The 14,805-nt window shown below is 42.9% G+C and overlaps 1 protein-coding gene across 1 annotated transcript in view; it reads right to left on the reverse strand.

Moving 5' to 3' along the window:
- The window catches only part of LOC115596432 (uncharacterized), a 30,708-nt gene that overhangs the window by 6,346 nt on the left and 9,557 nt on the right, over positions 1-14,805 (reverse strand). The window contains exons 3-4 of the transcript XR_003986899.1: positions 3,946-4,010; positions 3,723-3,833 (exon numbers count right to left, since the gene is read on the reverse strand). The gene's annotated coding sequence lies outside the window, so the exon portion shown is untranslated. The remainder of the gene's footprint in view (positions 1-3,722; positions 3,834-3,945; positions 4,011-14,805) is intronic.

Consider the following 14,805-nt stretch of genomic DNA (forward strand, 5'->3'; position numbering starts at 1 on the left):
GACATGGGCTGTACTGAATCCTCTCTGAGATTAACTGTGCAATGGGCTTGATGACGGTTTCCTCTGAATCATAGAGAGGACAACACCGGCCTTCCTCCAAGACAAGGAATGTTAGTTCTGGTGTGTCCTGCTCTTTGTACCGGCTACACTTTCGAAGACAGAGCGATCCATCGCCATCTAAGGTGTAAACAGTGAAACCATAAGGAACATAGTCCTCAAGTGCTGTGAAAAAATCTATCATAGCATCCTGACTGACAGTGCTCAGCTTCCTGAGAAGTTCATCTTTTTCACTTTTGTAGAAATCTTCTGTAAATCCTTTTGGCACAATGTTGGATTTTTCAGCGATACTTAAAATATCCATTGGACTATTAATTTCAGTTCCTTCTGTGTTCATTGAGTCAAAAATGGCCTTGAAGAAAGAAGCAGGAGGACCTCTGACAAATATCTGCTGTCCTGTAGACAGGAAGCCATACTGGCTGACGTGGCTCCAGATCATGGCCAGAATAATGTTGAGGTGCTGCATGGAGACCATGGGGCTGGACAGGTAGGTCAGCTGCACTCCCTGATCCAGCAGCAGGGAGTCCACCTCATCGACTATGATGCACTGATAGCTGCGATCAGGCCTCACATCCTTCATCTCAAATACCTGCCGAAGGTGATCTGCAGCGAAGGCTTCAATGGTCCCATAGACCACGTCCTTCTGGTAGCAAATTTTTCTATCTTCATCTTGGTTTTATTTGTGTTTGTGTCAGCTGTTATTCCAAAGAACCTGTAGAAGTTGTTCCATTCTTCTGCATCTCTTTGACATAACACAGAAGAGCTGGACACCACATCTACCTTCCCACCTCTGAGCACTCGCAGCGCTGCGAACATCGCTATAACACAAGACTTCCCTTCTCCAGTGCCCATCTCCAGGAGCTTCCCCGTGTCGGACAAGGCCAAGAGGCACCAGCTGATCATCTGAGTGGCTCTGGGCCACCATTTCCCTCCAGCCCTCTGCAGGTGTACAGCATTACACAAGACTGCCAGCAACTCCTGGAGGTCTTCTGTGTCTCTGCTGTGACTCAGTCTCCTCGCTCGCTGTACATCTGTGTGCTTTTTAATTTCGTCTGTTTCAATCAGGTTTGTTACATGAGTCACCACACTGTATGATTTATTCAGTGTTTGTTCATCGATCTCTTTCATCTGACAGATTTCATCAAACAGAGTCTCAATGCTTTTTGACTTCTCATCACAGAGGCTCTTCTCTAAATGTTGGATCAGATTCTCAGCTGCAGATGAATGTAAGAGCTTAAGTAGAGATTGGTTGTTCTCATCTGTCCACGTGGAAGAAACCTGATATGTTGCCATCAGATGTAAAATCTTCCTGATGGAAACACAGCCTTCATCATGATGGTGGTCAGTTAAAGCTCCGAGGAGGTTTAAGGCCTCGACTGGGGACCAAAGTCTTTGTTCTATGAGATTTGAAACCATCTGGAAGAGTTCTTTGGTTTCTTCTTTTGATACTTGGAATTTCTCCACACAGACAAATAAAACCTCTAAACACCATTTTCCTGCAGGACATGTGCTGTTTTCTTCACTGTCTGTTTCTTCTGTCACCACTCTGAGGAGAGTCTCAACAAAGGTCAGGATGAAGACCTCAGAGGAAGACAAAGTCTGTCCAGCGATCTTCTTTGAGATGGTGACGATTTGATTGTCCGTGTTTGTGTCTTTGTTTAAGTTGGTATGGAGCACCTGAAAAAGAGCCTCAATAAACCTGCGTCTCAGTTTCATATCTTCACTGTGAAACTTACCCATGAGGCTTTGCAGGACCTCTGCAGCAGACACCAGGGAGTCATTGTCTTTGAGCCGTGAAAGTTCCAGATCATTTGAAGCACTGAGACTTTGTCTTGTAATGATGAATCCACGACTGAGCTGAGGGTTTCCTGTTTCCATCACCTCGACGCCGTGTTGAAAGTAATCAGACAGAAAGTCGTCCATGGTACCGTACACAATGTCTGCTTCATAGACGTCTCTGTACGATGCAGCAGTTGTCTTCATGTTGTGTTGAAAGAAATTCCAAGGTGTTTGTAGAAGTCGGACCACTCTTGAGTCCACTCCTCCGACTGAACGTCAGAGCTCAGCACAATGTCCAGTTTGTTTCCCATGCTGACTTGTGAAGCAGCTAACATGGCTGTGACACACGGGTCGTCTTCCACCCCGACCAACTGAGGCGCTTCACTCTTCTGAGTCAGCACCAACACACACCAGCGCAGCATCTGCTTCACTGTGGGCCTCCAGCCTTTCGTGTCAGAAACAGCTTTGCAGAGCCGAGACAGAGAGTTCAGTAAGTTTTCTGCCTTTAAGGTTTCACATTTAAAGGACTCGTTCATTAATGGTGCATCTTTTGGTGCATTTTCTGAGTGTTGCAGGATCCCAGTGGTAATGTTTCTGATCACATCAATCACAGAATCATTGAAGTCACATGACATTTTTAAATCTGTCAGATCTGCAGCCAGACTGCTCTCATCTTTCCTCCTGAGAGTCTCCTTGAGATCCTGATGGAATCTCTCAGGACCAGCAGAGTCCAGAGCCTGAACGAGAGAGAGTCCGGACTCATCCGTCCAGTCTGGTGATAAGTCATACAGTTGCACCAACGTCAGAACTTCAGTTATTGAAACAGCCGCTGCATGTTTCTGTGACAGAGATTTGAGCAGAGTCACTGCCTCCGTCGGGGTCCACTGGCTGGTCTGCACCAGTCTGAGGATCATTTCAGTGGATCCTGAGTGGGTTTCATTGAGATGTGTGAGTGTGGATAAGAGAAGCTTTAAGCACTGGATCTCCATCTGTAAAATGAACACAGTGGCTCTTCCAACTGTACTCTGCAGCGATGACGTGAGGGTGCCCAGGAAGTCCACAAGAAAGAGTTGTTCTGCTGAGAGCTCGTCTTCTGCCCAGTGCTTGGCGATTACGACTGCGTCAGTATCACTGCTGCCGTATTCAGTGAACAGGTGCATCAGGTTCAGGTACAGAGCTTGAGTCAGCAGGAAACTCTCAGTCACATCATCTGCTGATTGGCTGATGGAGTCCACCAGGGACTGCACATGATCAGAGATGTTCTGGAGGGAAACTCCCTGAGATATCTCCACAGACAGACGACACAGCTCTGTGATGAACACCTGAGTGTGCTGCAGAGTGCCGAGCGATGGACGAGCGCTGATCCATTCATCAAACAGAAGTTTGTCCAGGACTGACAGGATGTTCCCCAGCTGATCAGCCGTCAGCCGACTCAGACTGAGATCTGGAACTGGGATGCTGCATCTCACAGAGAGGATTTGTAGAAGTTCATCAGTGTCACTGTCCGGTTCATAGTTCACCTCAAACTCATCCAGATGTGTGATCAGAACATCTCGTCCTGGACTCAAGTTCTTCTGAAACGTTGCTGCTCAGTTTCTCAAGCTGCTGCTTGGCTCGATGTTGTGATTCTTTTAGTCTTTGATTCAGTTCTTCTCCTCTTCTCCTCTCCTTCTCCTTCTCCTTCTCCTTCTCCCTCTCCTTCTCCCTCTCCCTCTCCCTCTCCCTCTCCCTCTCCTTCTCCTTCTCCTTCTCCCTGATTGCCTTATCAAAGCAGTAGTTACACTCATACATGTTGTCTTGGCCAACAGGTCTGTAGTATTCACCTCCATTGTAAACATACACATATCCACGAACAGTACTTTTGTCAAAATCATCGAAGGATTTACATGGAGGCAGGACTTTGTTACACTTGCAGCACCTCAGGCGGTCGCCCATGTTACTTTCTGATGGTGCATTCCCCATTTTTGAAGATTTTTCTGTGTGGGACTGTTGTCTCCCTGAAATATTAAAAAAGCAAAGTCACAAAAATACTCACAGCATAAAATATTTTGACAACCAACCCAGAAACTTGTGCTGCTTTGATTCTTCATGAAAAGGACAGAACCCTACCAGAGTGTGGATTCCTTACTGCTGTGGCCCAGGTTGCTGCATTTCACCCCCTCTCTTAGTTGTCACTGTTATAATAAAGGAGAAATGTAAAATAAAAGCTTTAAATACACCTAATGCACAATAATAATAATAATAATAATAATAATGATAGCAATTATAATGATAATACTGCATTTTTTTAAAAAGCGTGTTTCAAGCACTCAAGGCCATCACAGATAACAACGACAACAGTACATCAAAAACCAGGAGACATTTTAGTGCAAATATGAAAAGATAGATAAATAAAAATGAAGATGCATAAGTTTTCAGTCCTGAGAATGTCAGGTACCGGCAAGCTTAAGGCCAAAACATTGCAGGGAGCTTCTGCCTCTGCTAGCCAAAACATTCATGCTAGCGACCATGCTCAGAGATATAATACAGTCTTTGAAAGCGGTAAATCTGTAACTCAATCGAGGCTGCTGTTAATGTCACATGGCAGTAGGACTGGGTGTATTGATTATTATTGTATATTTTTAAGAGTTTTTGCATGGTTTCCTCTCCTTCTTCACTAGTGTGTTTTAAGTTTTTATTGCATGTTTTACAAATGTCACTGCCTGTGGACACACCACAGAATGATGAATGCACTGCACCTGGAGGTTCTGCCCTTGTCCTCATTAGGAACCAATTGACAGCAGAGGAATGGGGGGTTTGAACCGGAAAGAGAACAAAAAAGGGCGTAGAAGAAGAGTGGCGAGAGAAGCGTCTACACAGAACACGTGGAGATCGGGAAACATGGCAGAGAGGGGAAGGCGAGGTGAAAGACACCTAGTTCGAGACAGCGCCGGAAAATGTGTTATGATGCGTCACAATCGCAGCGGCAGAGTTTATTCGCTGCACCGCTGGACACCGCTACAAGCCTCCTCCTCTGGACCCCATGTGACGCAACTGTTCCATTCTGACAATCTGTTAAAACTTTTTCTTTTAAGAAATAGAGACTTTTCTTTTAATGGACATTAACACAGTTATCTTGTCAACCCTCATTTATAGAGTTTGTTCATTGTATTGTTGATTCCTGTAAAGAATAACTTGGAATAAATGATTGCGTACACTGGCATCTGCCGCTTCACTCAGAACCTGCACCTATTCCATAATTATCTTATAATACTCCAAGTTGATATCGCAGCTGTCAAGTCAGAGCTGAGTACAACTACAGGAGCCCTGCAGCAGACCATAAATCTCCAAGAGGAAAGACTAGCCGCTGTTAGGGACTCTGCCACGAAGACGAGCAATAGCGTGGCCGAGGTGGAAGCTACCTTCAGTGCTCTAAAAGGGGAGATTCGTGCACTTCAAAATAAATGTGAAGACCTAGAGAACAGGTCGAGGAGAAGAGGGCAAAACTCCGACAGCATTTATCTCCAATTTCCTAAAAGACCTGTTGAATCTTGAAGTGCTACCACTTATTGACCGAGCTCATCGATTAGCCAAAGTTAAGCCGAAGCCTGGGCAACCACCCAGACCATTCATTATGAGGGTCCACTTCTTTAATGTTAAAGAGCAGATCCTCCGCCTGGCCCGAGAGAAAGGAAATCTCTGGTACAACGATAAGGCAATACACATCTTTGGAGATCTGACCGCGGGTGAGGCGAAGAGAAGGGTGGCTTTCAACGACTTGAGGAAGACTCTGCAGAACATCGCGGGTGCCCGGTTCAGCTTCAGACATCCCGCTACATTCAGAATCACAATGCCCGGTGGAGAAGAGCATCATTTCACAGATCCACAGAAGGCTATGGACTATGTCTAGTTCGCCTCGCAAGAAACTACAGACTCAGAATATTCCCTGAACTACAACAGGCTTTTGCAAAGGTTATCCTGTACTCTCTCCTCTCCTCTAATGGTTAGCATATCTGTAAATGTTTAATATATGGTTCTGGATAGACAGTGCCGCATACTTTGCTTTTTGGTCTTGCAGTCATTACTTTGAGACACCTGAAGGTTTTTTTCTTTGTTTTTTTCCTCTCACCCCTCTTTTACAGTATGAGTTCAGCTGTGGTCACACAGCTTTAAAGCTAGTAGAGCTTAATGTTGGGACATGTTGGGTATTTGCGCCCATGTTTGGGGGTTGCTTGGGTGGGTGGGAACTATGGGCTTGATGTAGTAATATGTCTTTATGTCTTTATGTAATTATGTGTTGTTTTTACCCTCTTAATGTGTTGCGGTGGCCACAATACCTCTGGCTTTACCTCTGCTGTGGACTATATGGCAGTATGTTCTCTCTAAAAACATGGCTCAAATTAATTTTACTAGCGAGAACGTAAAAGGATTAGGTCGACCCACTAAACTCAATAAGGTGCTGACCCATTTAGATAACATGCATATACAGATTGCATTCCTCCAGGAGACTCATCTTTCTCTTTCTGACCACGTAAAATTGAGAAGAAAATGGATTTCGCAAAGTTATCTTTCTCTTTTCAATGGCAGGGCCAGCGGGGTTGCTATCACAATACATAGACATGTTGTATTTACTGCTTCAGATGTCATTGCTGATAGAAATGGGAGATACGTTATTGTGACCGGAACTTTATTCAATACTCCTGTAGTGCTGGCTAACGTCTATGTTCCTAATTATGATGATGAGAGTTTTTTTTATTAGATTTCTTTCATCCACCCCGAGCACTGACTCTCACCATCTGATAATTGGAGGCGACTTCAATACTTGCTTAAACCCAATGTTGGATGGATCCTCCAATAGACAAATAACTACATCCAGGTCGGCGAAGGCAATAAACAACTTTCGCAGTTGCTGACGTTTGGCGTTCTCTTAACCCAACGACTAGAGTCTACTCTTTTTTCTCTAATGTTCACCAAACCTTCTCCCGCATTGATTATTTTCTCATAGACAAGAAACTTCTTCCGTTAGTAAGGGCTTGCACATATGAAGCAATTGTAATCTCAGATCACTCACCACTCTCCGTTAAATTGAAATTTAAGGATATACCTATAACTCATCCACGCAGGAGATTTAATACGAATATGCTTTCAGATGAAGATATGATTAAGTTCATTACCAGTAACATTGATATCTACACACGAACGTGTCCCATAGTACAGTCTGGGAGGATCTTAAAGCATATATGAGGGGTCGGTTAATATTTGTATCATCATTTGCGAAGAAACAGTGTACACAGACATTTAACCATCTAACTGATAACATTTCTCAGATTGATAATCAGATTGCCAATGGTCCATCATCTGACCTGCTTAAGGAGCGTCTTCTTCTGCATTCAGAATTTGACACATTAACATCGGCAGATATAGGAAAAATGCTGCTTAAATCCAGACATTCACATCATGAGTTTGGTGAGAAAGCTCATAGGCTTCTGGCACATCAACTTAGACAGTCCTATGCCTCTAATGTCATCTCAGAAATCAAAACTCAATATGGGGTTACCCGGGACTATTTGTAGATAAATAGCACCTATAGAGACTACTATATGGCATTGTATACTTCTGAGCAAAACTCCACCCTCCTTGAGATGGAACAGTTCTTTACAGATATTGCACTCATCCATAGAATCCAGAATCCATACTCCCACTCATAATTTCTCCAGACCAAACTGGATTCATTAAAAACAGATTCTCCTTTTTTAATATACGTCGACTTTTTAACATAATCTATCACCACTCACAGTCTGCTACACCTGAAGTTGTAGTGTAGCCTCTGCTCCTCCTCTGCTCCGGCTGCTAGTATCGCTGATGCTAACACCACTGATGCTAGCACCGTGCTTCACTCTCCACCTCCGCAATACATCCTCGTTCGGGACTCCATGATAAGGTCTGTTGCAATCCCAAGTGGCATTACTTATTCCTTTACTGCTGCAAAAATCCTGGATTTACACAAACACATTCCTGCTATTGCCGACCGTCACCCGCTCACACGATCCTCATGCACTGTGGTGTTAACAATCTCAGGTGCAGACAATCAACAAAGCTATGCACGCAATACGAACAGCTTGCTTACCTCATAGAAAGCCTGGGGGAACCTGTATATTTTCTGGATTGATTCCATCCCCCAGACGTGGCTCCGAGTTTTTTAGCGGACTATTCAGTATCAATCCGTGGTTATCAGACTTTTGCTCTGCATGGGGGTTTGATTTCATTAATAAGTTTGATACATTCTGGAAAAGGACTGATCTATTCTGGCTGGACAACTTCCACCTCAAAGGTCTCACTGCACTAGCCTCCCACATTACCACATCATCAACAAAGGACATTTCTTTTAACAACTATACATCTTTTGAATACCATGCTTTTGTTTTTAGCAGTCCTCCGATTATATGTATGACTAGTATAGACCACCCAAGCACCATCCCTGTTTTATCAGGGAGTTTTCCAAAGTTTTATCGATTTTACACTCAACTTACAATAGGGTTTTAATAACTGGTGATTTTAACATACACACAGATGATAATTCAGATCATTAAGCAGCACATCACACAGCCCACTCATAACAGAGGACACACCCTGGACCTGTTCATAACATATGGCCTGTCCTCTGTTGTCGACCTGGCTGTGTCTGACCATTATTGTGTTTTTCAATATCTCCAGTTTTAACCAACAGGAGGCCCCGGTGAGAACAGTGAGGAAGCGCTATCTTACTCCTGAAGTGGCTGCAAATTTTATTGAAATTTTACAAAATAGCACTGTTGACATTTTACCTGCACCCTGCGATTTTATTGTTGATAATTTTAACTGTAAACTCAGGTCAGCCCTAGATTCAGTGGCTCCACTTTCCACAAAAACGGTATCAATCAAACCTACACCACCTTGGATAAAGACTGAAATAAAACAACTGAAAAGAAATTGCAGGAGTGCAGAGAGAAAATGGAGGCACACAAAGTTAACAGTTCATTATGACACATTCCGGGATAAACTCAAAACCTTCCTCTTCTCCCCAAACGCACATTTAATTAATACTGATTTTAAGAAGTCCTTCATAGTTCTAACAAACAATCTATGTGAGGAATTTGCAGACCACTTCGGAGGTAGAATCGATGGCATTAGCTCCACTCTTTTAGAACAAAACAATGTTGCTTTTAGCAGACCTGAACCATCGCCTTTATCTGAGGAGACAATGGAGCATTTTGCCCTGGTTGATGCAGAAACACTCAGAAGAGTTTTCTCTCGAGTTAACCCAACTGTCTTCCCCACTGCCTTTAAAATGGCAGTGGGGAAGACACCTGTCTGAAAAAGAGCAATTTGGATCCTGATATTTTTGCCAACTACCGACCTGTATCCAACTTACCCTTTTTAAGTAAAATTTCAGAAAAGCTGGTTTATATCCAAAATGATAAATAATTTTTTTTAAACAGTAACAATATTTTAGAACAGTGTCAATCTGGTTTCAGGATGAGCCACAGTACCGAGACAGCTGCTTTTTCTGGCCTTTAACCACACAAGCCCAGGATGGAGTGGAGGTTGAGCCGGAAACGTCATCAGGAGCTACCACAGCCACCGCCACCAGGGCCGGAGACCGCTGACTATACGGAGACTTGAGCATTGCCAGCCGGGAGCACAGCACGGACCGCCAGTGAAGGAGCTCATTTATGAGGCGTTCTATGAACTGGAGTTCAATCTTTAGACCCGTGAACTCTGTAGTGGGAGCCATCGGTGAGCCTTGAGCCGTGAGACATGAGCAGGGTAGGTTTGGCCTGGGTAAGAGTCCTGGGAAACAGCCCAATCCACAATTTTTCTCCAGGTCATTCCACAGTGTAATGTAAATACAATCGTTGTGCAGTTGTTTGTGTGGATTGTTGTTCCTGTTGCAGTGGCTGTGAGAGTGCTCCAAGCACCTCCGATTTGGTCCTGCTCAGAGTCAGAAGATGCACACTGTGAACAATAGGGACCTCGCAGTAAACCGCTGCTGTCTGACAACAGGTACAAGAGTATCCACTGCCATAACACCTGACTCAAGTGAGCAATGTTATCAGGGTGATTCTCTCTGCTGCTCGTAACTCCGATCTGTTGGTTTTAAGAAATTCAGACAGGCGGGAGGAGGAGAGATGATCAGCTGATTGGGAGGTAAGAGGACAGTGAGTGTCTAAAGAGGAGAGGGGTGGAGGAGGCTTACTAAGTAGACATTAGAGAGAACTGGTCTGAGGATTGGAGGGTGGTGACAGTAGCTGTTTTAAGACAGAGCAGCGAGGCTTCAATTTGCCCGTCCTTTTGGCAACTCGGTCCACAGTTTTAGACAGAGGCCGACAAATTGGTGGTCTGCTCTGGTCCACTGATTTCCTGCCTCGGAGGGTACACCTATTTCCGCCTTGACTGCTATTAAAAAACGAGGTGGAAATGTGCCGGCGTCTGCGTGAGGTGGGCGGAGGTGTGGATGACCTGCACTGTTGTGCGACCCACCCTCATTTCACCCGCGGACATTAAGATGAACAACTGGACAGCCGCTGAGATCCAGGAGATGCTAGCGTCTCCTCGGTCTCTGTAGCTGTTTGGTTGTGTTAGCTTGATGTTGTAGCAGCAAGCTAGGAACGGTCGCTACTTTCAAATTAAAAGCCCCCGCTAGCAACCCAGTTCTAAACTCCACTGGGGTGCAATGTAAAGCTCTTATTTTGAAGACAGATTCTATGTCACTGTTCACAGCCCAACTTGGAGCTTCACGTCACGTCACATGTTTACGCCTACCTCAGAGGCGGCTTCTGGAAAAGGAGGAATATTACGCCTCCGTTTTAGAAAGACATCTAACAGACATCTATCTGGGGGGATATTGAAGTCTCCCAGGACCAGTGGGAATAATGTGGTTACAATAAACAGCATTACTAACTGATTACTGTTTCCAACGAAGCCGTTACCGTTACCGACTATTAAATGTGGCGTGATGCAAACTGAAGCTGCTCATTGAAGCTGTTGTCATCCAACAGCTGTTTTATTTCCTCCGTTGAGGGAAGAGGGAGGGTGGAGACAACCGCATAAGTGATGATGATTGGCTCTCTAAGGTAGAGTGAGAGTTTGTAAGCCAATCAGAAGCTGTGTTCAGTTTACACACAAGCCACACACGCACACAGCAGTCTCACACACTCAAACTAGCAGAGGTGAGCTGCAGCAATGGTGAGTCCGGGGGGAAAGTTACCGTTTTCAAAGTGGAAGTACAGACACTACTTTAATCTCCTTTGTCCACGTCCATTTTAAGCAACTCTGATCTAATGAAGCATCTCTGAACAGCACATGATTCTACAACACTAGTGGCCAAAAAAAACGCTGTTGATGATGATAGCAAGAGAACACGGAGCCATGCGAGTAGCTACAGCTGGATGTTTCTTCTCCAGCTTCACAAAAACCTGTGACACAGACTGAAGTGAATGCAATGATAGACAGGTATGTTGCTGAGAACCTGCTCCTGTTACCATCAGCTGACTCAGACTCCTTCAGAGCCTCACTGGTAAAATATCATCAGGGAGAGCAGGAGCCGGTCCTCCATGCAGAAAGACATTTTATAAATACATATGTAGATGCTGAGTAGCTAAAATGACTCCCGAGCTCAAAAGGGGGAATAAATAAAAGTAACACAATAGTTACTTTTCCTGGTAACTAGTTATTTTATAGTGGAGTAATTCCGTTACTAACTCAGTTACTTTTTGGAAGAAGTAACTAGTAACTATAACTAATTACTTTTTTAAAGTAACGTGCCCAACACTGCCCAGGACAACGAGCGGTGCGCCATTGTCAGGGCAGCAGCTCAGGAGGGCGTCTATCTCATCAGAGAAGACACGGAGAGGACCAGGAGGGAGAGAGATCACTACAATGTTGTCCAGGGGAAGGACCTAGTGGCAGTGTTTTCTGGGGTGATCCAGTTCTTTGTAAGGGCCAGGAAGTGAAAAGTCTGCAGGGACGCACAGGCTGAAATGGTGCCCGCCTTCTACTGTGGAACTGGCAGTTCCATAGTCCCCCCAGTACTTCAAGTTCAGTAACAGCTGAGAATGTCAGATATTAGAGACTGGCTGGGTTACAGCCTCCAGCAACGTGTCTCTAGTGAAATCTTCTCCAGTTTGATGTCCTGACTGGGATTGTGTAGAGTTCATGGCTACAATCGGTGGTGGACAGTGAGTTACTTTGACTTCCTCTATAGACTCCCGCAGAGAGACTCCCTTTGTCTTCATTCAGCTGTCCTAATGCTGCAGCTGACGCTGTAGTGATCAGGCTTTATGTGCTAGATTTACCTCGGCAGGTTTAGCTCTGCCCTGCAGTCAAGCCTATCAGACACAGCTGACTTGGCAGAAACTGACTGATAACCACTCAGCTTCAACGGTTTCACAAGAATTTACACAAAAAGTATCCAGACAAGATACAATTTTTCAACTAACCGAGAAAGAAAGCCAAAACACTAAATCTGCAGTTTCTTCTTACTCACGAGCAGTTGTTTCACAGCTTTCCTGGAAAAAATGTAACTCATTCATTCAGAATCAAATATAATATATTTACAAATTCTATTTATTGAATTGGCTAACTATGAAGTTGTAATAATATTTCTAGTTTACAAATACACCACCTGGTGTCCACCTAAAAAAAACGTTGAGACGAGGGAACTAATTTCTGAGTTTCTTGCCTACAAACTGTACATATCCCACAGTACACGGAGACTGAGGTAAAACAACCTATTTATTGAACAGAATATTTTCTGTAGAATCTCAAGATCAATACATATTAGTAAACATTAAAAAAATAATGAATATAGAAAACAATAAGATATAACTGATCTTTGGCTCTGCTGCCTGGTGAAAGTCCAGCTCAGCTTTGACAGTACAGTGTGAACATGAGCAGCTGCATGTCTCAGAATAACAAATCAAAACCTCTGTGATTCATTTTGTCCAGACAATGAAAACATGAGCCGATACACAGATCCAGGGAGTTACAGGAAGTTGACCAGTCTCAATTCCTGTGGTGTTGTCTCCTCACGCTAATCAGCTACTTACTTTTGACAACAATGTGAAGAACATCAGAAAGAACCTGAGCAGTTCTCAGCTGCTCCAACAGTCCTGGTAAACTTCAACTTTGGCAAAAAACTACTGAACGATACGCAATCCTTCCCTTCCTGCAGAAGGACGCCTGTCACATGGAGTCAATCTCCAGTGAGATATTAAACTCTGTATGAGTGACCTGCAGTTCACTTTTTGTTGTTCATCATCAGACTATTAAAGTGAAACTTTCTCCAAAATGCAACCAAGGCCTTTTTGTGAATGTATATGAGTCAAACTTTCGTTTAAAAGAATAATTACGATGGCACTTTTAAGATTTACTTTATTTTCATTTTCTTTTTTTTTTAACAATCTGTTTATTGAGTTTTACAAAGAGAAAAAAAAACCCAAAACCCAAAGGTTTCCATACAATGGTAATTACAGATAGAAACGTACCACAGAACCGGTACCACCCCTCATCCCCAACCTTCCAGCACCTAGCCCCCACAGATGAATACGAGTTACAAGGCAAAGAAAAGCAAACAAAAAAAGTAGAGTTGGTAAAAGAAGAAAGAAAGAGAATAAATAAATAAACAAGTAAATAGGTTAATACAATGATAGATAAAACAAATAGTAATAATGATTGTGATACTAAAATAAATAAATAAATAAATAAATACATAGCCTAGATATAAAAATATATAAATAATAATAATAATAATAATAATAATAAATACATAAATAAATAAATAAATAATAATAAAAATATTAATAATTTAAAATAAATAAATAGAAAAAAACAAACTAATAAATTCACATAGTGGAGACACCGTATCAAACATTTTTGCAAGGCGAGCTTTAGTGTAGTGAGCTCGATGGAGGATTGGACATTGCATAAAGCTGTGTCCAGCACAAATTGAAGACTTGTGTACTCTCTTTAAGATCTCCTCCCAAATGTCATCCAGAATTACCTCTCCCAGATCTGTCTCCCAAACTGTTTTAAGAGCTGTAGAAGAGTCTGGACTAAGGTTATAAATATTTAAATAAATGGAAGAGAATGCCCCCTTTAATGAAGTGAGAGGCTTCAGGAATATCTCCAAGTTTTAAGGTTTAGGGAGAGCCGGGAATTCTGGGAATGAGCTACGGACAAAATTTCGCACTTGAAGGTATCTAAAAAAATTTCCTTTAGGAAGCGAAAATTTATCAACCAATTGTTGAAAAGAGGAAAAAATAGAATCAACATACAGGTCTCTAAGGTTTTTTATGTCCAGCTGGGCCCATACAGAGAAGGTGCTATCCAATAACGATGGGAGAAAAGCAGGATTTGCTGCAAGTGGAGCCCCAATAGAAAGTGTTTGCAGGCCAAAATGACGCCTAAATTGAGTCCACATTTTAATACTGGAGGCCACTACCACATTGTTAATATAACCAGAGATGGAAGAAGATAAGGGTGAGTACAATAAAGCTTTCAATGATACTGGATGAACAGAATTTGCTTCCAAGATCAACCATGATGGAAGGACCTCAATGTCTCCATAATTAACCCAATAGTTCAAATTTCTAATGTTTGTTGCCCAATAATAATAGAGGAAGTTTGGTAACACCATTCCACCCAGAGCTTTGGGCCTCTGCAAAACTTGTCGACGTAACCTAGAAGTTTTCTTGTTAAGAATAAGACTATCTACTTTACGGAAAAACGAAAGGGGAAGGAAGATTGGGATGCATTGGAATAAATATAAAAAGCGCAGGAAAATATTAATTTTAATTGTGTTAATTCTGGCAGATATAGAAAGATTCAGCAAGGACCATCGCTCAAAATCTTGTTTAATTTTGGTGAGCAGAGAGAGAATATTTTTCCTATACAGATTATCCAAAGTTTTGGCAACATATACTCCAAGATAAACAAAGCCAGAGTTCACAA

This window comes from Sparus aurata, chromosome 2 (assembly GCF_900880675.1).
Source record: "Sparus aurata chromosome 2, fSpaAur1.1, whole genome shotgun sequence".
Lineage (NCBI taxonomy): Eukaryota > Metazoa > Chordata > Actinopteri > Spariformes > Sparidae > Sparus > Sparus aurata.